At 38.1% G+C, this 26,436-nt stretch overlaps 1 long non-coding RNA gene across 1 annotated transcript in view; it reads right to left on the reverse strand.

The window, feature by feature from the left end:
* Positions 1-24,798, reverse strand: part of LOC106010548 (uncharacterized) — a 60,382-nt gene extending 35,584 nt beyond the window's left edge. Inside the window, exons 1-3 of the long non-coding RNA XR_002387265.2 lie at positions 24,420-24,798; positions 19,334-19,943; positions 11,381-17,177 (exon numbers count right to left, since the gene is read on the reverse strand). This is a non-coding gene — a long non-coding RNA (uncharacterized LOC106010548). The remainder of the gene's footprint in view (positions 1-11,380; positions 17,178-19,333; positions 19,944-24,419) is intronic.
* Positions 24,799-26,436: the final 1,638 nt, after the last annotated feature.

Consider the following 26,436-nt stretch of genomic DNA (forward strand, 5'->3'; position numbering starts at 1 on the left):
GATGAACTGATATCAATAAACATGGCTGGGGTGACTTGCCTGATGTGATGTCTAGGCCAATCTCCCCCACCCCTTTTTCATCACTCCCCCTTCTCTGGGTCTCCTGACACATGTCTGAATTGAGAATCTCCCAGACTGTATCCATGCTGAGTTAATTTCCAACTCTTGTCAAATTCCAAGACTTCAGCTCCTATTTGGTCACCTGTGCCATCTTTGTGCCTATAATCTGTACAGCACCAAAGTTTTGCCAGGATGGAGGCTCACTTTTGTTTCTATCATTTTCTCCTGGAACTACTAGAATGCCACCCCACACCTAAGATTTTGTTTCAAACCTTCCTAACAACAGCTCCTGTCCTTTTGGTCGGGATCATTGCTCATCACCTGTTCCTAAACCTATTGCTGCTAATACTGCCCTATATTTATTGACTCTGTGCCACACAACATAACTGGATCATAACTTACTACAAAAAGTGTACAGTATTGTGGAAAAGAAAACTGACTTTGAAGGCAGGGTAAATTTAGTTCCACCAACTATTAACTGTGTGATTTAGAGCAGGACCCTTGATGTCTCCATGCTTCAATTCCTTATCCATAAATCAACAATACTACCCAAGGTTTTGAAGAAAATCAAATGAAATGATAACTATAAATCATGTATACATGCATAGCACTCACAGATGTTAGTTATAGTTATTATATTTAAGGCTATAGGAACTTCATAGCAATTTAATGCCACAAACATTGTTATACGCACTTCACAAATGAAAAGTAAGCTTAGAGCTAAGTAAGCTACTCAAGGCCAATAATAGAGTTGGAATTAAGCCTAAGTCTGTCTGCCTCCAAATTCATTCATTCAGCAAATACTTGTTCTCTACCTAAGAGATGCTAAGTATATTGTTCAATACTCATACCAATCTCCCTTCATCAGAGCTGGCTTGAGTCCTTCTCCCTGGAGTCTTCTCCATGCACTCCAGACATATAGATTGACAGAGCTACTTGCCAAAAATATGAAATGCAGCACTTTCTGGCCTCATCCACAAAACTTTCCAATATGTGATCCTCCCAGTCTGTTTTCTCAGCTGTTCATGACAGAGAGAACACTCAAGATCCTAGAAGGTTCTGAGTAATAAGACTGAAGGAATCTGGGTTCTACAGTAGCTGCTTGTTGGAGAATCCTTAGGAGAGGCACCAGACCATGGACACCAATACAGACTATCAAACTGACAGAATAAAAGAGTATTTACTGTTTAAGGCACTGAAATGTAGGGCTTTCATTACAGCAGTCAGGCTGTAGTGACTAAGGCAACCTCCAGTAGGTATTCATAGGTGGACCACGCCTAGGTCTGTCCATGAATCTTGTGCTCTTACTATAGCTACTTTCAGGTTATCTTGCTCTTTCTCATGTTTGAGCCTTGGATACTTTGGCCCCTCTTTTTCTTAGTTGGGTCTTCCAAAACCGAGATATAGTTAAGAGTATAAGTGGTTTTATAGGGCAACACTTGTAAATGATAAAGGAGGAGGAAGAACAGAGGAAGCTCTCAGACTATGATGCAGATCTGACAACTGTGAAGGAACACAAGATTCAGGAAAGAGCCTTAGGTCTGACAAAGTCTTGGTCAGCATCATGGGGAGCCTTCAGAGCAGATTGCCTATTAAAGTCCCCTGTTGAACATAAATGTTCAGACCCAAGTACTCTGCTGGGCCTAGTCATTAATTAGGCTACCTGAAAAAAAAAATCATAGTCTGACTTAAAATCTGAGGCAGATCCTGCAAGCCCTGCAGGTGGACACGAAGCTAACTCACTAGTTTTACCCAAACACCAAAGAGCTATCCAGGTATCCAAATGGAACACCCACAGCTGCTGCACTCTGCCCATAAATGTCTTTTTTTCTCCAGAAGTGGGCAACTCCTCTTCATTTCTAAAATCTTGTCATAGGCATCAGTTCTACCAATGAGCTTTATATGATTCTCCAAATTCAGCTTATGTGCTGCAGTAGGCAGAATAGCCCTCTAAAGATGAGCATGTACTACTGAGCACTGTGAATACATTAAGTTACATGACAAAGGGAAGTTAAGATTGCAGACAACCTTAAGATTGTTAACTGTTAGCCTAGAGAAACAGAATATATGCTATCTGCTATCTGGAGAAAGGGAGAATCGAGCCAAGGGTCAAGGGACTGCGAAAGCAGAATTCTCTGCATGTCCATGTCATGAAGCCAAAGGGTCTGTGTTGTAAGCTTGAAGAGTCTGCGCTGGAAGCCTGAGACTAACATCCCAAGGCAATGGCAAAGACTGGGTCTCCTCCAGAATAGCAAAAGCAAGACTTCTTCTTTTTATTCCATCCAAACTATAAGCCTATTGGTAGGTACCACTCACATCCAGAGTGGGTCTTCCCTCTTCAGTAAATCAGTTTATTCAGACACACCCAGAATTGTGCTAAACTAATCCACTAGGTATTTTTTATTCAAGTTGACACCACAATTAACTATCACATTAATCATCTGACTTTCATAGGGGGGGAAATTATCATGGATTACATAGGTGGGCCCAGTTTAATCAAAAGGGTCCTTAGAAATGGATGAAGGAGGAAGGAGAGAGAGCTCTATTGCTGGCTTTGACAACATGGGCTTTATCAACCAAGAAATGTGGACAGTCTCCAGAAACTAGAAAAGGCAAGAGAATAGATTCTTTCCTAAATCCTCCAAAAAGAAATTAATCCTTGCTGACACCCCAATTTTGAGCCCTGTGAGATTCATTTCACACTTTTTGCCTCCAGAACTATAAGAAAATTAATTTATGGTGTTTTAAACCACTAAATCTGTGGCAATTTGTTATAGAAGCAATACAAAATCAATACAGATACTCATCATATATGTCGAGCAACTTGTATTTCCAATAACCACAGCGTATTTCTGTCCCTTTACTCAATAGCTCATGTACCAGGTGCTTATTAAATATTTGCTGGGTTTTTCCAGCCTGCTCTATTCCTGACCTCTAACCATGAATATATCATGTTGGATATTGACAAAATGATCTCCAAAATCACTCCTGTCTCTACTTATTTCTGGTTCACATAAATTTTTAGTATTATCTACTTTTAGGACCAGTTTTGAATGCACAGTGGATGATTACTATATAGTTGCAGAAGGAAAGAACAGGTAGATGATCCATTGTCTCGAAGCAGTCTTTGTTGGTTTGCTTGTTTACCATGACCACCCCCCCCGCCAGAAAAGCCTTCAGTTAATCTCAATGAGCTAGAGAAAGGAGTTAGAATATCCAAAATAAAAGATCATGCTTCCAAAAATTATTACTTGGATTTCAATATATTTTCCTGCTCGCATGCGCTCTTGTTTGTTAGATATTAGATGTGAAGAGTTCATGGTTTCACGACATCAAAGAATGAAGTCAGGAACCAAAGGAGGAAGTTAGGAGAGTTTTGTTGGAAATAAAAAAAGGAGAATACTTCCTGGATTTCTGGGAAGGATCCTGAGTGGGTGACAAGTGAGGCCCTTTGTCAGGGGTAATTTATACAGCAAAATCACAACATGGGTATAACATGGGTCAAACTATAATCATCCTATAGGATTACAAGTGTAGCCACTTAGCTAATATTGATCCAATAGAGAAATAAATAACATGGCAAGGGTATATGGAAAGAACAAAAGCATTTTTGGAAAGGGAGGGAAGTATGGGTCCAGATATTTTGGTCACCTACCTATCTGTATGTGTCTGATATCGATCTGGGCCCACTGGACCAGGTGCTGCTAATGACAGTATAGTTTCTTTTTTTGTCCCATTAAGTTTATTGGTACATTTTAGGTATAAAACACAGTTACATTCATCATTGGGATCTTGCACCATTACGTGAGTATTTTAGTTCTTATTTTGTTCCCCCTTCCCCTGCCCTCCCTTCACCCCCTCCACCCTTCCCTATTTGCAAAGACTTTGTCTCCATTTTTTTCCTTTTCTCATATTTTTTTCTTTCCCTTCTTTACTTTCCCCTACCCCTCCCACTTCCCCTGCTCCTTTAGACCTTTTGTTTCTATTACACAATATCAATTATACATTTTTAAAATTACAATATCAAGATCTAGAAGACATTACCACAAATTTTACAGAATTTAAAAGGATATAGAAAGCATATTACAAAAATCTTTTTTGAAATGAATTTGACAATTTCTAAGAAGTACCTTGGAAGAAAAATTAATGAAGCTAACTCTGGAGGAAATATAACATTTGAATAGCACCTATTAAAGAAAGTATATTCCTAGCTTGAAAACCTACCTATATGACAACAACAGGCTCATATACATTGTAACTGATAAATTATATCAAACATTTAAAGCAAAAGAGAAGGAACACTTCTCCCCCCACTTTAGGAAATCAACATTGTGCTAATCCTAAAGCTGGATAAAGATAATAGAAGAAAAAAGTATGAACATAGATAGAAATTTGTTTAACAAAACAAGTAGAAGTCAGATCATGACAGTATAGTTTCAAGTTACTGTTTATCTCTAAGCAGACATGGAGGCCTTGATACTGCTTCTCTGTCCTGAGGCCTGGTGCTCTTCATATTTGCCTCCCGCCACAATTCTGAAGTCTTTATTTTTTGTGCTGACTTTCTTGAGGGCCCAAACCCTCTCTGACTATATATTAATTTCTGTTTAACTTAGCTGTCTATAATGATAGAGAATGAAATAATCTTAATTGAATTACTCAATTTCCCTGGCTCATACTCACCTGAAGGCTGTGCCACTCTGAACATTTAAAATAAACAAGCAAATAAACTCCTACTTTAGCTTAAGTAAATTTGAATTGTATTTCTGTTATGTGAAAACCAAAAATTGTTGACTAATTAGAAGTCTTCACAGTCTTGCAGGGCCATTAACTTAAAACTGAGGTCTTGGAAATAACCAGACTTAAAGAACTAAACTTCACTAACCCAATTAAAAAGATACTGATGTATAAAAGAATACTAATTTGATAGTCATTTTTCTAAAATACTATTAGCATCTTGCACCTACCGTATCTACTGTTCAGAGTAAGATGACCGGAAAATCCAAATCAGCAAACCAAAAGTTACTTCAAGTTGGAAGTTAGAACAGAGAAAGGATTGGAGTTATTTTCTCTGGATCAAGTCTTATGACCCACATTGCTGCCCCAGAGAACACAAATGAATTTGAATCTACTAATTCAGCACACTTCTTCTCTGGACAATGTTACATAATCATCAGACTTCCTCTTTAGGCCTCAGATTGCTTAATCCTCTTCTCTTCACAGAACCTAATCAATTTTTTATTCTTTCTTTTCATTCAGATTCCATTTCCTAAATTGCAATCACCTTCTCTTTCTGCCTTCATAATCTACGACTTGATCACTATAGTTGACTTTACAGCTGTTTTAATTTCCTGAAACACATTTTTAGAAAATGTCTTGGTTTACACTCACAGGTAGCCAATCTCACCTATTGTTGCTGATTTTTAGTAGTTTCGCTCCTGGAGGATAAATATTAAGCATAAGAAGCAGGCTAACTAGGACTTGAGAAGTTGCTGTATATTCCAGCTGTCAACTTTCCAAGTACCTGAGATCATAGTTTTTAAAATTAAGGGTAAAATTCATAAGAGCCTAACAACATAACAGATCTTAAGTGTATAATTCACTACAGTTAAACAATTGTAGTTGGGTATCCAATACCCAAATCAGATCCACAACATTTCCATAACCCCAGGAAGTTCATAAAGGCTTATTTTAATACCCCAAGTTTTACAGTCTCCAAGCAATATTATTTATACTTTCAACATGCATTGATTAAGAAAATATAAGATATGAACAAAATATTTTTTCAATCATACTTGCACATTCTGACAGAAAGCTACTTCTAATTCAGTAATATTTTACATATTTAGTGTGCTTGCTTTCATAGTTATAATTGTATTGAAATATTTGAAAAAAGAACTGTTCTCATATGTTTGAAATATTACTTATCTGGTGAATAGATAATGCTTAGTGTCCATAAAGATTCAAATGCCTTGGAATCCCCCAAGGACTAGAGTTGTAGTTTAGTGGTAGAGAACTTGCCTAGTAAGTGCAAGGCCCTAAGTTCAATTCCCAGTACTGATGAAAGGAAGAAAGGAAGGAAGGAAGGAAGAAAGAGAGAGAGAAATGAAATAAACCCTCCAAATATTTTGCCGAGGTTCTGTGTCTCACGTTTACTGGGTTTTGCTATCTTATAGTGTGTCTGCACAAACATAAACATGTGGGTGAAAGTTGGAAGGCATATGGCAAAGTAAGAAAAGATTCCTAATAACATTGTGACCATTGACATAAAGACATCACAGTGCGGTAAAAGTCTTTAATGAATTGGGTAAACATGGGCAATTAACCCTTTCTAAATTCTAGATGTTTCTTTAATTTGGAATGATAAGAGAGTTTTCAAGAGAGAGAACATAGAAGAAACTTGAAAGTTCCACTTTAATTCTTGCAGACGCTTATTAATGAATACAGTATTTGAAGAGATATATTTTACAAAATATTCTATTTTTCGTTCTTTTATCTGGCAAGTTACATGCTAATTGATGTGATTAGGATCTTTTACAATAGTGCAAAAACTCCTTCTGTTATCAGGAAAGGCTAATGGAGTGCAACTCCAATCCAAAAAGATCAACTCAGTCCTATTAGACTTTCAGAATCTCATCCAGATAATCTGAGAATAAGGCTATAATCTGGACTCTATTACTGACTTATATTTCTATGAACTGGACTCTATTACTGACTTATATTTCAATATTATGAAAGGGAAATAGACCAAAAGTTGTAGGTGATTTAACCAACTCAACACAAATGATTTCAAGAGGATTCAAGTTCAGCTTTGACTCCTGTATTAGTGCTTGTTGCTTCTACTGATTAATAAACAAACTATTTGAAAGGATATGTTTTACTAAAGCATTTTTCACTGTATAACTGGAAAATACCAAAACTAAAACTTTTCAGGAGTTTCTTTGATATGTGGAATCATATTCCTATGTAAGAAAATGTCTGTATAAAATTGCTTTTCTGACAATTTCCATTCTTCTGGTATTTCTGTCTGAGAAGTATTTTAATCCCCCAAGAGACTAAAATGTTTGTTCTCTCTGCATCTTTATAATTCACTTACAGGATAGAGTTTGTCCAGGGCTGATTGGGCAGCTAACAGTCTTTGCAGCACATTCTAACTTCATAAACTCTGCCATCGCCATTCTTCACCTGTGAGTAGCCCTTTGGCATCTCAGTTATCTCCACCTCTGATGTTCAGGGGTTTAGTAACCACCTAACACACCATGAGTCCCTAGGGGGAATATTAAACCAAGTGATTTCAAAGTAACCAGAGCTGTTGAAAGAACATGCCCAGTTAAATCATAAAACTCCTTGAGTGGTTTTCTAGGGAGCAAGAAACTTGGTTCTCTGTGTCTTCAAATTCACAGTGACAGAAACAAGAAGGGACACAAACAGAATCCAACTTGATATTTTTAGTATTCCATTCATCTCTAGCCCCAAGACTTGATGCAAAGGCAGCAGAGTTGGTAATCAAGATGAGATAGTAATGACCAATGCTGCTGGATTGGACCCACTGACATTTGATACTCTGTAATACTTGTCAAAAGTCCCACAGAAAGTTCTCAAGGATCCTAGGTGAAGCAAATGTACTTTTCATTAACCTGGAGAAACCAAACTACATTTCCAGTAACCTGGAATAGATTATACTGGACAAACCCTATTAGCTATCAATACCTGCAAACTTAATGTCACTCATAGTCACTCTATTTGAAGCTACTCAAGATGATTAATAATAAAACCTATCAGATCCATTTCTACAGTACATTTCTATCCATGCTGTCAATGTGGCTGCAAATTGCATCTATTAAAAGCTACAAATTCCAAATTTTAATTAAGCCCTGGATAAGAAATTAAGTTTTGACTCACATACCCTACAAGGAAAGTCTATCTAATAAAATAGTTTCCATTTATTGAGCACTTTTTTGTCAGACAAAAAAATATATTTATTTGTAGTTCATTATTCTCCACTGAACTCTGCATGGTTTATTTTACTAATAGCTTGAGCAAAGTGAGGAAAGTGGGGCTCAAGAAGACTAAATAAAATTCCAAACAGTTTCTAAGCTGGCAAGTAGTCAACCTAGGCATTGCTGATCACAAGCCCTGCCTTCTTCCAAACACATGAAACAGCGTTTGAGTATATGGTTCTATACCAGCCACTCATCTTTTCAAAGAGGAGTCATTTCTATGTTATCTCCTGGAACATTCATGGATTTCAGGGTGAGACAGACCTTCATGGTGGTGGTTGATTGGACTGAAGTCATACCACCTGCAAGGGGAAGATCTAGTCAAACAGTCTGAATCCAACTTATACTCCTTACCACTACAAGGAAGTCTTTAGGCCCAGAAAAGAAACATGGGATCATTTCAGAGGTTCACTATCTGCCTTTTTAATGAAATGGAAGAAAACAGTTCAGAATAGATTAAAGTAGAAAATATCAGTGAGCTTTACACAGTAATGGTAAATGTAATGTGAACATTTTGTTTTAGGTGTATGTGTGTACTAGATCATAATATAATATATTTCTTGGCACAAATTATGAAAAAATTCACATACTCTGTGTTATATAGACAATAGATTCTCCAAAATGGATTGTTCTTTTCCCTTTCTAAGCATTATTTCATACTGGTATATCCTTAAGGGCAAGACTAATAATACTGTTTTTCCTCTTAGTTTCACTTGGTCACATTTAGTTTGATTACCATTTCTTGATCATTCTAATATTTAGTATTAGAATACTAGTCTAATGTTTTGTGATAGTGACTCTAACAACTTCATTCATTTATTTTAATAATTATTTATTAAGTGCTTACTATATGTCAGGTCTTAAAATAGGCACAAGGGATAAAATGGTGAATGAGAGACACAGTTCTTACTTTAAAGAGCTTACAACCCAAAGGAGAAACTAAGTTGAATTAGTTCACAGAGAGCATAAAAAGCTTCATGATGAAGCTGGGCATAGCACACACCTGTAATCCCAGCACTTGGGAGGCTGAGGCAGGAGGATCACTGTGAGTTGGATGGCAGCCTGGATTATGTAGTGAACTCAAGGTCAGCCTGAACTACATAGTGAGGAGGCCCTCCCTCAAAAACAAACAACCAAACAAAAGCTTCATGATGAAAAACCATTCAAAATTAGACTTGAAGGCTAAGCAAAAGGATAGAAAAGTATGCTGGGTAGGAGAAAATGTAAAAAGGTCTGGAAATGGGAGAAAGAATAAGCTCCATAAAGGAGTGTGGGACATGAGGGAGTTGGATAGGAAGCCAAAATGGCTTAGGCACTAGCTATTGTCAAGCTATCGGTAAGAAAAGATGCCACAATTAACTTTGCAAATTGCTACAGATATTTCTAGCAGCCACCACTACCACCACCACCACCCCTGCCCCATCCATCTTTATTTATCTTCTCCTGATCTGTTGCCCCTGAAAGGCCTGAAACCAACAACACAGGAAATGGCTTTGCCTTGTTCTCTCCCACACCAACCCCTCACTTTAGGAGTCCTTAAGAATCCATGAGCTAACAGAACAAGAATTCAACCTCCCTTCTTCCTATCCTTTCTGTAATTGCTGAAAGCTTGGCCTCGGGATTGACATAGAAACTTTCACTTGGCTCTGAACAGGTTGCTTGGCCCCTCTAGCCCTCAGTTTCTTCACTTATAAAATAAGGAGACTAATTGTTCTAGTCCCAGGTACTCAGATCAAATAAGGTAACATATGCAAAATGTTTGGCTCACAGAAAGTGCTCAGTACACTCGAAATGTTATTTTAAAACTTTTCCGGAAGCTCCTACATAAGCCAGGGAAAATTTAATTTTGTTATAAAATACTTAATTTCTGAATTTTTCTTACTCCTATGCAAAGATCACTGAAGAACAATGACCTTATTTGGTTATTTGTTAACAGCACAAGAAAACACAAAAATTGAGGATCTGTCAAGTCTAATTATGCTGAGGGAGTTAGTTTAATCTTTATAAATAGGTTGGAATATTGCTGTTCTTGTATTGTCCTTATATACAAATCTTCCCACTTGCTTCTTTTTTCAGGATGGTGGAATAATGCATGATGAAGTTTTCCCCAGTACTAGTAAGACTGAAGTAATTTCCTACATAATGTACTACAAATAGATCTAGAAATGTCAGGTTCAAATGCTATGATGCATATTCAAATTTTCCATGCAATGGATTACATAGTAGCATGACCAAGTTGAAGAGACAGTGATTCAAAATGCCTCCTTTATGTTCCATATTCTGAATATTAATAAAGTAGAAAATCAAAATGAAAGCAATTTAGGGATTCTCATGTCCTCTGATTACAGGCTCATTCTGTGGGTTCAATTTCAGACAAAGAAAAGAGATAATGGAAAGGAACACAGCAGGGGAATCAAGAATGACAAAAGAACTAGTAAAAAAGTAATAGCAGCAAAATCAAAGGGTCAGCATCAAAATATCCCATCTCCATAAAACAACACTATTATAGTCCTCCTTCTTAGCAGGGTCCCCAGCTGAGCAACTGGGCTGCTCTATCAAAAATTGGCAACCTTTTGTGTACTGCAATCCATCATTCACTGTTGCCATTTGGAAAGAAAGCTGCAGTTTGCATTTTGGAACATTCTGGCCTGAGATGTCTTTTCAGCGCCATCAGAGAGCCAAGTTCCCCAGGAAGACTACAAAGTCTCTTATTCCCCCCACCTTTCCTTGGACCTGCATAAAAAAGTCCTGCTCCCCACAGAGAGGGAGCATAGTGGACTAACGAAGAGTACTGACATGGCAGAGTGGAGTTTCCTTGCAACTGGAATGCACAAAGAAGATGGCAAATTTCACCAAAGGTTAAAAAAAGGCAACTCTGTATTACTTGGGTTTCATTACATGCCAGTGACAATACCCTAAGTCAAACATGTAAGCAACAGAGGAGACTTGTCTAAAAATCTAAATCACCAATATTCAGATCAGATAGTCTAATGTTTTTGGAGATATTCTCTCTCCTTCTCCTTCTTCCTCTCCCTCTCCCTCTGCCCATTTGCTGACCAGCTATTCTGTGTTGCTTTATTCTTACACAAGCTCTCCTCAATGATAGCAAAAGTGGCCTGAAGTAGCACTAACTTCTAACTAGTTTCAAAATCTCATCTGAAGAAATTTGCCTCCTGATTAATTCCAGGGGCAATCTTGGGACTATTTCTGGACTATGTGCTCAGCAGTGGAGACGGACAATTTTCTGAAGGAAAATTAAGATTCTGTTACCAGAAGAAGGGGAGATGGACTTGGGGCAGGTAAAAACCAGCAAAATCACTTACCTGCTGTGCTCTCTGGATGAACCTTTTGATCAACAACTTGAAGCAGGATTTTCACAATTGGAGAGAGCTCTTCATTTATCCCTTTGCACATTGACTCATAATCTATTATTTCTCCTCAGGAAAATGTCAGAAACATTAAGATACAAGCAGGCACCTGAATGCTATGCTATTCTGAAGCTTAGACAGAATATCAGTAGAAATGATGGGTTCTTCCTGTGAGTTTGCTGACACACGGTGCTCTAACACCCATGCTAAATCTAGCTGCAGCCTTTGGGAGCTCCAAGGTAAAGCAAGGATGTGTCAGCTAATTTCCCTACAGAAATTGATAGCTTTGGGCAGAGACTTCTTGCTTTTTTTTAGCAGTGCCTTTGTATTTTTGACTTCTTTTATATTTCTTTCTATTTTGCTAGTCCCAGCGGGGGCCGCCATTATTTAGATTAGTGATTCCAAACTCTTTAAAAAGGAGAATTCCTGGGGCCAGGGATGTAGCTCAGTGGTACTGAGCCTACCTTGCAAGTGCAAGGTCCTGAGTTCAATCCCTGGTACCGGGTTGGGGGGGGGATTCCTTTCTTATGTGAGAGTTTATAAATTTCTTGTGACAGTAGTAGAATCTCTAAGTAAATACATACTATCAAATAAATTTAATTGTATTAGTGTAAGGAAAACAATTGGTATCGTATTGATTACAACATTACCTATTTTCATGTGTGAAATGAATGGCACATATATGTGTAAGATATATTATTTATTCCCTTTACATAGGGATGTGCAGATCTCTTACAATAATTCCATAAACTCCATCTATAACAGAGTCAAGAAATTGTTTGGGAGCCTTAGAATGATTTTTTGTAAGCTGTGATGTTTGTTAGAACCTAGAAGGCCAAGGCCTCCAAATATAAGGTCAGAGCTCTATGTTCAGCCTCACCTTCCCCTCTCTGTTTCATGTCCTTTATAAAAACAACTCAAACTCTAATCTCAATAGAAAGATCACCAAACAGCAGCCAAAGGAGTTGGCTTGAGACTCACTACCAATGTAGTGACATAGCACAGCTAAAAGAGGAAAGTTCCTGACTCAAGCATGTACTGGTTGAAGGCATCTGCCAAAAAGAGAAAAGTGGAAAGTGTCAACTTAAGGCTTAACTTCCCAGGAGTAATGATGAATGTCATTAGAGAAATAGCACTTCACTTTTGATCAGGGTACAAAAACAGCAAGAAAACATTTATACCAAAGGGAAAATTTATTTTAAAAAGTAGAAATGTAATGAATAATTCCTGTTGGATGTGGCATATTGTCCAGAGAAACTGGTGGACTGGTTTGGTCCATGCTCCATCACTGCCACGTGCTCATGAGCTCTTTAATCCCCCTCCTTCCTAAAACCTTCCTCCAGTTTCCAAGAAGAGGCAGAGTGGAGAGGTGTGAACCACTCAGGGGTAACAAATTCAGAATTTTAACCCTGGGCTATAGAATTCCTGCTGATCATTTGGGCAGAGGATAGGAAACAGTTAAAAAAAATTTTAAGAGAAGTTTTAAATTTTGAATTTCTCTTCCAAATCACAAGCATTTATATTGGGACATTTCAGTACTAATTTGTAGACAAGTGTCTAACCTTTGCTAATACAGATCTTGTTAATACAGAGTTGGGTCCAAAATAATACACTTACCTCAAAAAAAGGATGGAATTAAATTATATTTCTTAAATTATATTTCTTATATTCAAACAGCATCAATGTTTCAGTAATTGCTTTAATCTCAGTACAATCTCAGCCATTGAGAGATGCTAATTCATAGAGTTTATAATGATTAAGAATATGATACAGTGGTATCTTGATTCACGAACTTAATTTTTTTTCTATGATTTTGGAAATGATGGCCATGATGGTGTTTGTGTGGGAAATACGACTGCGGGCATGTTTGCCACCCAATGTAGAGTTTGCAAACAAAAACAAAATTTTTCCAAAAGTTTCTGTTTGTAAACCAAATTGTTTGCAAACTAGTGTTCATGAACTGAGGTACACTGTGTTTGCAGGGTTTCTGAGGTTCGGAAATCCTAATTCTGTTATTAACCTGCGATGTGGCCTTGGCAAGTTATTCAGTCGTTCTGAACTACTGTCTCCTTATTTTTACAGTGATGTTACAAATTTGTAAGATAAATTAGAATTATCATGTCATAATTATATAAAAATACTCAACAAAATGCGTGAACTTTGTTGACTCCTAATAAATGTTAGCTCTTACTGTAGGTTGGGATAGGACCAGATATTTTAACACAGCAATGGTTTGAGATTGCTGTTTCCACCCCAGCTAATGAGAGAACTTTGTATTTACCTCAGACTCTTCACTTGCCCTTGTCTTAGCTTCTAAGAGAATTTTACCAAACTAGTTCCTAATCTTTTTTTAAATGCTAGAACCACATTAAACAACAAAGGACAAGAGAAAGCAAAGCAAAACAAGAGAGGCTGAGTAGAGCCTGCAAACTAAGAGCTGAAGGTGTGCATAAGTGATGAAAGCTCACATGTGCCACATGGTATGTGAAAAAGCATTTTGATATTTGGGATGTGAATGTTTCTGGAGCAGCTTTGGAGTCGGAGAAGTTGGAAAGGAACCAAAAGGAGTTTGAGAGGTGTTTTATGGTGGATTATAAACCGAATCTACCTTGCTGATTTTTAAGAGATAAAGATTAGGTTTCAGTTGTCATTGTTGTGATTTTGACACAGTGCTTTCTGTGGATTATCATGTGGAAATTGATTGGGTCACGTGGGACCCTCACTTGAACTTGGTTTATCTAGCCACACTTCCTGAATTATCCAGGCACCTCATTAAAACTGCTATTGAAGGCTTTCCCTGATGTGATTGGTTCTTCTACTCTTGGCTCCCATATTTATTAGGTAAAGTCCACTTGAACCAGCAGAAACCAGTCTTTATTCTTCCACCTTCACCACCAAGCTCTTCTATATCTGCAACACCCCATAAGATAGCACTGCCTTCAGCAAAGGAATATACAGTAATCAATAGTAGTACAGGTATGGACACTTGGTCTTTACTGCCAGATCCTAAGCACAGAAGGCAGAATATTATGACCATTCTGTGGACATCAGATTTCTTCTGTGACAGTGAAGTGCTAAAGCAATCACTGGCACCATAATGTTGGTGTTTACTTCCAGAAGATACAGCCACAATTTCTCCTTGGAAACAAGCATTACAACTGTTCTTATTGGCCTGTTCTATGTGATTGCACTGTTTTTCTCAGGACAAAAGGCATCTGTTAAAAGACTTTGGATACTGCAGAACACCTTAAACTCATGTAGTGATTGACAGAGTGCCAAGGAGAACAGATCACTTTCACACATATCAGAACACTCAACACTATTGAGACATTTCAAACACTGCATTCATTCCTTCTCTGACCATCCTTCAAATAGCAGACTCAAGACAGGTGGTTATTACATTAGCTTCTAAATTACTCTTCTACAATCAACTAACTTCATCACATTTAGATGTTCAAACAGTTTCCGCCAATGAATCATTTAATCCTCACCAGTACACTTTGTTTTCACTTACCAGCCTCACCAGTGGCCTACTGAAACCAGTGCTTAAGAAGTATTAGGAAATTTTCTGTGCAACCTTAGAACACACATTTTCTACACAGCAACAAAATGATTTGATGTTATTACATATTGAGGCTTGGAGACTTTACCTTTCTATATAAAATATGCAAGTACAACAAACCCAAACACTCCCATTCTTCACAGAGAACTTTAAGTATCCACTCTATTTTCAAAACAAATAATTTCTCTACAGGCTGCTAACACCAAGGACTTTGTTATGTTTGTTATAAATAAGTCAGTGGATAATCATAAAGCATTTCTTGGCGGTAACTAAATCAAGAAGATCAGTGATGGCCAGCCTAAACCAGCTATAAATTTTAATGGCAATTTTTTAATGAAGCAGGGAAGGGAGCTTATCAGCATTTTGTCTTTCAGGGTCAGATGAAAGAAAGCTGGAGAGAGATGGGGAAAGAACTATGGAGTACCTGTGTTAAGGAAAGGAAGAAAGAAATGAATGAGTAAAAGAGGAGGTGGGAGTAGAAGCTGATCAGAAGACAAGTAGCTAAGAGGCTTGCACAGCCTTTAGCTTAAGGTCAGAAAGTTTCAGTGTGATGTTGTCCTCAAGGGAAGGCTGCAGAAAAATTTCTGTGCCAATGTGATCTTGGCGAACATGAAAATGGATCACAGACCTTAGAATTTTTGCTGAAATATAAAGGAAAAAGCAGAAGAGAGATAAGAAATAGATTGGCTAGAAATAGCAGAGAGGTGAAATTATGTCCCAATGATAATAACCAGGGCTGAGTCATGATTATAGTGACCTATGTTTCCTTGACCAATCTTGACTGCCACAGGACCTCCTCTGGTTATTGGGTTGAATATCTCTTTGAAAATGGGAGTCCTTTGCCAACTTGTGGGTAAAAGATGGTATTTCCTGAGGGACTATGAGAATTTGGTCTGATTCAATAAGTTGAACGAGCCAAAGTGAAATGAAGGTTCAATGATCCAAATTAAATTAGACACTTTTTTAATCTGAGTAGCCAACTCTAAGTCCCAAATGGTGATTTTTTAAAAAAGGAAATAAAGTAGGGGAGAGGCATATGATCTGAGAACCTGCCCTTTAGCTGCAGCTGCGTAGGCAGGGCCAGGTGGATGACAACCTTGACAAAGGAAAGAAACAGGTAAGAGCACTGATAAATATGATGGTATGTCAGCAAGGAATCCATAAAGCAAGAGCTGGGGTTAATCCAGGGAGCAACTAACATCTATGTGGCAAGAACTCTGCCAGGCATGTGGCACTGGTATTCTATTGACCTAACCCTTGTGACAAAACTGAGCCCTGGTTCTCAAGACACCCCTCTCCAGCTTTTACATGGTTCACACGGTTGTTTCACATAACTGGCTTTCCTGGTAGTGATGTCTTTCACTTTATCATGTAAGATCTTGACTCCTTACTTTCATTGTCTCAAAAAATGTAGGTCACAGAAGCCTTTTTTTTGGTACCGGATCAAACTCGGGACCTTTCGCTTGTGAGGCAGTGGACAGCACCACTGAGCTAAATCCCTGGCCCTCTAAAAGATGCTTTTAAGCCACAAATTCATTTCTGTTACTTTTGTATTTCCTATGACAAGTCAGTGAGAAAAACCTTAAGCCCAGAGTTCAAGTTTTATTTAATTATCCATAAAATACATAGAAACGTGTTTGTTATAGAAAAAAAAAGGATCCCAATAATATTTAACTGCAGTTTCTTGAGTAAGTTGGAGAACAGGGTTCAAAGCAATAACATAGCTGGTTAAGGATGGAGTACTATGCATACTGAGCTAGCATTTTTCTAGAGTTCACAAGAAAAGAGAAGGGTTCAGAACCCTTCTGAAAATTATTAATGATCATGAGTAAGGTAAAATTTGGGAGAAACAAAAAATTAAGTCTTCATTATTTAGCAACTGAGCATTTTCTACTTTTAAAAAGAACAAAAGAAAGCAAAGACATGAAAAGAAATGGTTAAGTAAAGATACAGACAATTCAAGTAATTTATTATAATGAACAGCAATCAACTTCCACAGAGAAAATATCATAAAGATATAATTGGAAACTACAAATACCCCATATAAGAATTTTAATTTCAGTGTTTAGTTGCTTGAATCCAAACTCCCATTTTAATATGAGTTCTATGAGGAAATTTATAAGTTTTTTCTTTTGCGTCAGACCTCAAGCCAGCCACATTCTTTCTGGTTCAGATTTTCTTCCCTTAGATCTATAGAAAATGGAAAAAAAGAAAAAAGAAAGAATCATTGTAAGGAGACCTGGAAGCCTTAGATTCTTGCCCTGCTACAAACTAGCTACAAACATATCACGTATCACATTGCAACTTTGGGGAAAAGTTTAACCCTCAGAAGTGATGCTCTTAGACCAATTGCCTAACTCTGGGCCAGTCTCACAAGCATACAACCCATGTAGTTGCACAGGCCCTTCACTTCGAAGGGCCTTGTGGTTGGTTTAATGCTCTCCTATCACCATCTTAAAATTCTTGCTAATTTTTTACCAAGAGATTGCACATTCTTATTTTGTACCCATCCTGTAGAACTTACATAGATGATGATGCCCTGACAGTGCCAGGCCTCTGCTTCTCTATCTGTAAAATCATCACTGGAATATCCCCAGCAGCCTTTTAGCTCAAGGATGTGATGAGACAAATGCTTTAGGATTTAAGGAGCACAATGCCGCAGCTGTGAGCAGCTTTTTCCAGGATTTCATTTCCAATATCTATTTTCATCCTTAAATTGTCCACTATGCCCTAATGATAGAAACTGCAGGACCTGTCATGCTAGGGATTATCTGGCTCCCTTTTACTTCTCTCATGACCAATTTCTCATTATAGACCCCCTGACTAGCCACCTACTGCCACAAGAATGCTGCAAATAAAACTACCCCCAAACTAAGAGGTTTAAAGCAGAATCACTTCACAAGTTCACAAGTCCATGGTGGCTGGCTGATTCTGCTAATCTTAGGCCTGGCTGAGCATTTCTCTGGTCTCAGCTGAGTCTCAGTCTCTCTCTCTCTCTCTCTCTCTCTCTCTCTCTCTCTCTCTTTCTCTCTCATTTAACAGATGGCCTCAGCTGGCATATTTCAGTTCTCTTCCCATGGTCTTTGTCTCTCCAATGGGCTGGTCCTAGCTTACAGAAGTAGGCAGTAAGTTTAGAAGCAGAAGGAAGCAAGGCTTTTGAGGTATAGGCCTCGGACCCACATAGCATCACTGCTGTACTCCACTATCCAAACCAAATCATAAAGCCAGCCCAAATTTGGGAATGCAAGGAATAGGCCTTAATGGGAAATTTTGAATAGCTTTCTTGATGGCAAGAACTACAGTTCACATTCTAAGGTGCCTGGATACAAAGAGGGAAGGAATATGAGCTATAAACTGTCCATATTCACATTAATCAAAACTTCTACTCAGTATATATCAACAACACATAGCTGTGTGATCCTAAGCAAAGCACTCAGGGTCTCTTCCCATTGCATCATCTGTATAAATGAGGTACCCAGCCAGATTAGCTCTAAATCTCCTGCTCCAACATCTGCATGGTCTGTAGACCTCTTTATTCCTCTCACTTCAACTACTCTTCATCTCCTCCCTTGGGCCAATACCTCTCTCTACATCCTGAATACTACAGTATTAATTGTACATGATCAAAGTGATTGATTTAACCTACTTTAATCTTTACAGTTTTGACAGACCCTGAAAGCAATACTCCAAAAACAAGAGTTTGGAATTCTTGGAAGTTTGTTTTTCTCAGCCATGTCAGAGAGCTGTTTGCAACATTCAAAAGGGCAGTAAATAGTGCATCACTCAGATCCAGTATCTGCAGCTTTGTGGCGCCCTCATCTCTATACAGCAGAACACTTTTTTGTTTGAATGCTGTCTGGGCTATCCCCAACCTCCAACAAGACTGTGAGCACTCACTATTTGAGCCAAAACATACTGGTGCAAGGCCAGCATTCTCTTCAATAAACGAAAGGGACAGTGTTCTTGCTGAAGCCTGCAAGGTCCTGTCAGCTTTATGCTTGCTGATTCACATGGCTTTTTTAAAGGGCATTACCATATAATTTTATTCCGAAATTAAATCTGGTCGGTCAAGACTTTGCCAGGTTGGGCAATTGTCATTTATCAAAGTAACTAAGTAATAGTTTATTTTTTTTCCATTGTTGGATGTCCTTTTGATCTTTACAACTCACAATAATACAGCTTTCTCCAGTAAGCTCTCTCATGAGACTCTATATGAATCCAGATCTTGATTTTGGTTTTTTTCCCCCTTAAAAAATCATGAAAGCACTATAATTATTCCTACAAAGATATGCAATGTTCAGGACCAGCAAATGCACCACAGAGATAGATAGGCATGTAGTGTGTACCTTGCCAGACATGTGCACTGGCTGCTTCTGCTGCTGGTTCAGGGAATGAGAGATAAATTTGGTCTATATCATTGTGTTTTTAACTGCAAACTGCTTCTTAGGCTGCCAGATATGCCTTTTGTTTTGTGCATTTGTGTTTCACAGTCTCCAAAATAAACCTGTCTCTTCAAATCAGGAAATCTTCTACTAAGCAAAAAACAAATGAGGGGTGATAATAGAGGACCAGCCAATATATCTTTCACTTGCTGAGATGCCCGTTTCCCCTTCAGTGATTTTTGTCATTTTGCTGCATGAGTCCATACTGGCATTAGGTTGCAGTAACACAGCGGGTTCCTTCATTGGCAGGGTGGCCTCTGAAGGTCACTGAAGTTTGACCCTTGGTCACCTTATATCCCTTTCAGGTGGTGAGCGCTTTTCTTTAAGAATTCCAACATTCTACTCATGTAGTACTTTGTAGATGTGTTTCCAATATTCCAGCAGGAAAAGAGAACCTCTAAAGTTCCTAGATCTGGATGGGTAGGTAGGGAGAATGGTGGTGGTGGGGTACCAGTTTGACCCAGCCTCATATTTGCAGAAGTCTTCACATTTTTACTCCTTACCTATAAATGATCTTGTAAAAAGAAGAAAAAAAAGGAATGAAAGAGATGAAACATAAATTACATGTTGGGGTAGAGGAAAGTGGTAGGTACCAAATCAGGCAAAACATAGTCAATAGTTTAAATCCCAGAAAGGAGTTGGTGTAGTCATTTATAGAGTGAAGCATAAAGGCTGAGGGCACACCATTCTGATCCAGGGCCTTCTAAGTTGCCTCTGGATTTTCTTCCACCAGTGACCTTAACTTTCAGGGTGTGGCATCAAAATCTAGGCTTAGCACACAAGATCCCCCACAACCTGGCCTGGGCCACCATCCATCTCTTTCCTCCTCCTCTCCTCTGCCGAGAGTCTTTGCTTTGGTTATACCACAAGACTCCCAGCCACCTTAAAGGTGCTATTAAACATCCCAGACCTTCACACATGTCTTCCTCCTCTCTGCCCCATCCTTTCACTTTCCATGACAACTTAAATAGAAAGTCACAGAAACTCTTATCCTTTCTTCATAAATCAATCTTAACCCCTCTGGGATAAGATAGAACCCTGAGAGTATTTCTACCAATTATTACTCTGCTTTATAACCTTTGCTTTAGCTGCCTGTTTTCCTTTGGAAGGAAAGGCTGTATGGTATTCATTGTTTTATCCCTGTTGTGTTGCAAAATGCCTGGCATATGATAGATTCCTACCATGAATGAGCCAAACAGATCCAAAGCCTATTAGAAATGTAGACTCTTGGCTCCTACTTCAAATATAACAATCAGAATCTGCATTCAACAAAGATCCCCTAAGGGATCTGATTATATATTAGAGTTTGAGATGCACTAATCCAGCTTATACTGATTTTTCACTTCTGTAAACATCTGGAGAGTTGACTGTCCAAAGCTCTGGGTTAGGTAATTATTAATGTGCCTCCTTGGCACTGTTTACTTGATATGGTGAATTTGCATATGCTCACACACTCTCAATCTTGCCTTCTCACCTAGAAGGCCACACAGCTGCTCTTTTGGGATTCCCTTCAACACCCAGCACTAGGTATACACAGAGTAGGTCCTTGGTACAAATTTATGCAAAGAGCTAAAAACCACTCAAAAAGAACCAGGTTTATAAAATTGTATCATACCCATGTCTCTGTAACAGAATAAATAGCCAAGGTCAAATTAAGTCTGAGGCTATTGGGAAGGAGATAAAGATGAATTACCTTGCCTCTAGTAAGAATCAAGTAAAAGATGAATTTTTTGTAAATATACTCATAGCTCTCCCCAAACTTGCCCTCCACTTGCACCTCTGTCCTTGAAGGGACACATGGCAATCCATTAGGAGCAGATTTCCTTATTCCTGTTCTATATTTAACCTTTCCTTAATCCTGGTATGCCTAGAGATTCAGTACTTTTGATTACTGAACTCAACAACTCATATTCTTCCTTTGGGCATATTAAGAAATTTAGATCTACTTCATTTCATCCCATATTCCCTGAGTTGTTCATGGTAATACACTTCACACTGCTCTGTTCTAACCCAACAAAAGTAACAAGACTCTAAGGTCTCAGGACATTATATTCCCTATGGAGTCTGGGGAATAAGCAACAAGGAATGGTTTGCCAATGGAAAATATTATTTCTGATCTTGAATTTCTTTATATCTACAACGAATATTAAAAGGCTGCCCACATTCCATATTAGTCCAGAGAATTAAATTATAATGTTGAAAATTAATCCATACATTTTACCTGGCTTTAGGGAAGCTCTGGGTATACACCATTCTTTCATTGAAAAAGCAGTTGTTCCTGCCCAAAATTCTCACTTGATGTCACCAAGTCACATTTTTGAGGCCAGGATTTCAGCAGTGCAGCTCAGCGATAGCATTTTCACAAAGACCCAGGAGGGTAGCATATATATGCCCAGTCTAGAAACTCTCTGCCTAATAACCTTGCCCACTCAGTAATATTGTTTCTTCCTGGCACCAGATATGCATTCCCTGAAGATGGAACAGAATGAGAAGGACCCGTGGACTGACTTGTAGGTTTGCACACCTTTGGCTCTGTGATATTATTTTACTGTCTTAAATAATATTTGCATAATTCTATTTAAAAGACTTCTTATTAGATATTCAAAGGCATAAAAATATTTATATTGAAGTATTAGAAAGCAGTCAGGACCTAGAGGAAGCAGTTGTAAATGCCAGCCCCAGACAGGCTCGTGTTAGCCAGCGTCCCCTGCTCCAGCCTGTCAGAACACAAAGAGTCTTTTCTTCCTGGATTTCACATCCCCAAAGATGATGACACAACTAACTATAGCAAGTGTCCATCCTCCAAAGTCACTTCCTTCAGGTCCTGCAACTTTGTTGTCTGATTTTGGTGAAAGCAGAGGCTTCCTATCACGGTATCAAAGGCTTGAGGGGATGCCTGGATTTCAACTCAGTTCTCTGACCATAGCTCAAAGATAAGAGTTACAAACATTTACTCCATCTACATTTATTAAATGAGATCAATTGGATGAAGCACATATTGGATTTCTCAAAGCATATTATAAATGTTAGCTAGTGGTGTTTTTATTATCATTTGTTGCCATAGATAATAGTACAGCCCGGACTAGAACTCAAATCTTTGACTGTATCATAATACAGAACCACAAATTTCAGTCCATGTGTCAAATCCAACTCAGTATGAATTTTATAAACCAAGCTTTATTTGAACATATATATGCTCATTTGTTTATATATATGCTCATTTGTCATATATATGCTCATTTTCCACAATGGCAGAACTGAGGAGCTGTGTAACAGAGATAGGATTGAAAAGGAACCTAGATTTTGGAGTGAAAAGATAAGGATTAGACATGCCCTTCCCACCTGGCTAACACTGGACAAATCACTGTAAATTTCATTATCTGTATAAAGAAGATGCTAAGAATAGTTACATTAATTATTAGTAGTGAGGACTAAACAACTTATATTCAACCCCTGTGAAAGTATTTAAGTCCAATAAGAATACATCCATTCATGCATGCATTCATTCATTCATTCACATAACTGACAGCAGAACAGATACAGAACACTCAGAGTGACAGCAGCAACAGATGCAGTCTCTGGACTTAATGTAGCTCATCTTCTGGCAGGGAAGACAAGCTTCTTGAGCAAGGTGTGTGTCCTAACTCATCAATCTCATTATTATCAATTTGTCAAATATCTGATTTTAATTTTGAAAAACTACAGCAAAGAGAAATGCCTATGCTTTAAATTTTGCCTTTGACTTAGTCTGTGTCAGAAATATTAAGTTGTACATTTTTCAGTATGTATTCAGTTATTTACTCTTATTCAAACAACAAATAAGCTAAGCCCTTTAAAAACACATGCACAGAGTTAGACAAGTTGTCTGGTGAATGTGATACCTTCAGAGATGCCCACAGGATGATGTAAGCCCTTGTGCATTTATAAAACAAAGTTCAACCAGGTAAAATGGTGCTCAGTAAGAAAAAAATGCAAATACATGAATACAAATAAATATAAATATCCATGAATCCAGCTGAGAATAAAAAAAGAACACTCCATTGGATACTTTCTGTGATTGTTTTTCCACTTAGGTAGAATTATTTTCTGGAAAAGTACAAAAATAAGCAGGTAAAAATAATGTCATTGAAATTATTCACCTCTAAATCATGTTTCAGCTGAATGATAAAGAATTGCTTATTTGTTCTAACTCTAACAGTGTCCCATGATGCTTCTTTATGTCAATTTGTCTAGAGTAGAATGTATTAAAATCACATCAGTTATTACCAATTTTATATTTAAAAGTTTCTTCTCCTTGAGTTTTCACTGCACTGTAAAAAGACTAGTAATGTGTTGAGGATTTATAATCTGGTATGAGGTCTACCAATTTCCCTATTAAAGGGTATATCACTCTCCTGAAAAAAAGTGCTCAGATGCTGAGCAGTCTACAACAATGTCTCCCAAGTGAGTCATCTGACCATGGTTTTTATGCCCATGCACAAAAGGGACATTTAGTATGAAAGCAGCAAATGAAAACCAGAGGCTGTTGTCAAATCGTCAGCCATTGTGCTCATATTAATAACCACTGCAGCTGTCTGAGGCTCAAATTAGCATCTTTGAAGTAAGTTAAACACTTTCAGCACTATTTAGAGCCATTTCAAAAAAACAAAAGTTTATGCTGAAATATTTTGCTAGATGACCTTTAAAATAAAAATCTCTTCAGAAACTTATGATATGTGTTTTCTGAGGTGACATGATAAGATTACCTGATAAATCTTTAATTTCAATTAGCTAAGTATTCCAAAAGCTATAGCCTATAGACACGTTAGTTTATGCATACATACTCACACAAACTCATATAAATTCTTATAATCTAAAATTAGAAGCACTCTTTCACTCACCCAGATACCCAACCAGACTAACATTATTCCTGGCTGCTCACCCTGGCATTGGGAGAGAATAACCTTTTCTAGCAAAGACAAGCATTCAAGTTAGAGACAGGTAACTGTACCATTCCTGCATTGAGAAGGAGAACCGGCATCCCTTCAAAAGAACAACTCCACAAGCACATTAACTGCAGGAAAAAAATGAGTCAATGTTGAGACTCAAGAAAACCTGTAATTTGATATAGATGAACTGGCAATGAGTAAATCATTCATTGTGTTAACTGCCCCAGGGGGGCCTGGCAGCGTGGACTTCAAGTTGTACTCCCAAGATTCTTCAGATGGGCTCTTGGTATTTATGTGCAGAAACTTTTGTCTGTTAAGGTTCTGAAATGGGCTCCCCCAATTATACAGTGGTGAGATATAGACCAATACCGGAGAGCAAATGAATTTACCAAATAAAAGGAGATAGCTGAATATTTTATTCAAAAGGCAAGCCCATCCACCACCCACCTCCCTCTGACCATTTTGATCTTACACATTTAGGTACAAAGTCATTAAGTAGACAAATATTTCCTTTGGATTTAAACTATTAAGAAACACCAGTTCTACTACTGAGAAGTTAGATTTGGATTCTAGTTCTATTTCTGTCCTCAATATCCTTGCCACCCTGGGTTCATAAACTAAATGGTCTATATCTCTAAATCTATATCTATCTATCTATCTATCTATCTATCTATCTCTCTATCATCTATCATCTATTTCAGAAGTCAGCTGCCCCTAAGCTATCTGTGTTCATGAGCCTGAGCCTTCACACACACACACACACACACACACACACACACACTACACACTACATGTACTTCACACTTTCTACTGTGGCCTTTCAGAGATGTATTTCAGGGATAGGAATTTATTTGACATAGGCTCAGAATGCAGTGGTCGTAGTAGCAGTGTACTCGGTCCCCAGGCCCTCCCTCTTTCCCAAGATGCAGCTTCTTCTCATGCAGCTTCTGCAGTTCCATAACTAATATCTAACATCTCTGTGTACCACACTCAGCATAGAGGTCCCAAGACAGGCAACAGCCTTGCCTACTTCTTAGCTAGCAGTTGCTATGGCCTGTCCTGGGGAGGGGAAAGCTCCATGCAAAATAGCTTCTTTTCTTTATAACATTGGCTCAGTGGCCAGAGTCAAAATCTATTTGTATTGCCCTGAATCTCTAGCAAGTCAGTAAAATTTGATATTCTCCCATCTCCCAGGAACTTCCTTTACAACATTTATTAACGAAGAAAGAAGATAATTCTGAACTCATACCCACAAGATGGACCTGGAAGGTGATAAGATGACATGAATTCATTCAGAAACAGAAGAAGTTTACATGCTGTAACAACTAATGTATTCACATTGCAAACAGCAGAGCGACTGAAGCCTTGAATGCTCTTTTCTTGCATCTTCTGCATCTTCCTGAAATATGAAAATCAAATCCATTGTGTGTATATGAGAGGTCCTTTAACATAAACAGCTTCAGAAAAACCTTCAAGATGCTACAGGAGCAACCTCTGAGTGCCATTCGAGGCAAGGAGATGGAAGTGGAGCCAGGTTTGGGAGGCACCAGGAATTCTCTTCAGTACTGATAAGGATAGAAGTTTCACCTCCCCAGCCCTTCTGACTTTGGTATATGTTGCTTCTGACCTCACTCTCTACTTATTATCTCTGCTTTTCCTCTGCTATCTCTAACCTTACCTCTGTACAGTGGTAAGATTTAGACCAATGACTTGGATCCTGGGAACCCCATCCTAAGGGGTGTTTTCATTGACAACTTAGACTTAGAATTGTCTACTTAAAAATGACTTGTGCTTATAATTCCCAAGGGAAAAAAGTTCACTGTGTTAAGAACTTGGTCTATTTCCAGTCAATGACCAAATAGCAAAGATGTTTCTTTGTCTCAAGTGTTTATAAGGACTTCAAAACAGTTGGCTTTGAATTTGATTTGGGATGTTTTCTTGCCATCTCTTTTTAACAGAAAATAAAAGGCCAATGAAAATGTTTCCAGGGAATCCCAAAAGGCCACTTTGCCTGCACCCCTGGAATTCAGTGCTTTCTCACAGTGTCATTCAGGTACTGAGGACAAAAAATGCTGGCTG

Source organism: Heterocephalus glaber, unplaced genomic scaffold (genome assembly GCF_053883595.1).
Source record: "Heterocephalus glaber isolate CG9 unplaced genomic scaffold, H.glaber_assembly_v1.0 deba00001497, whole genome shotgun sequence".
NCBI lineage: Eukaryota > Metazoa > Chordata > Mammalia > Rodentia > Bathyergidae > Heterocephalus > Heterocephalus glaber.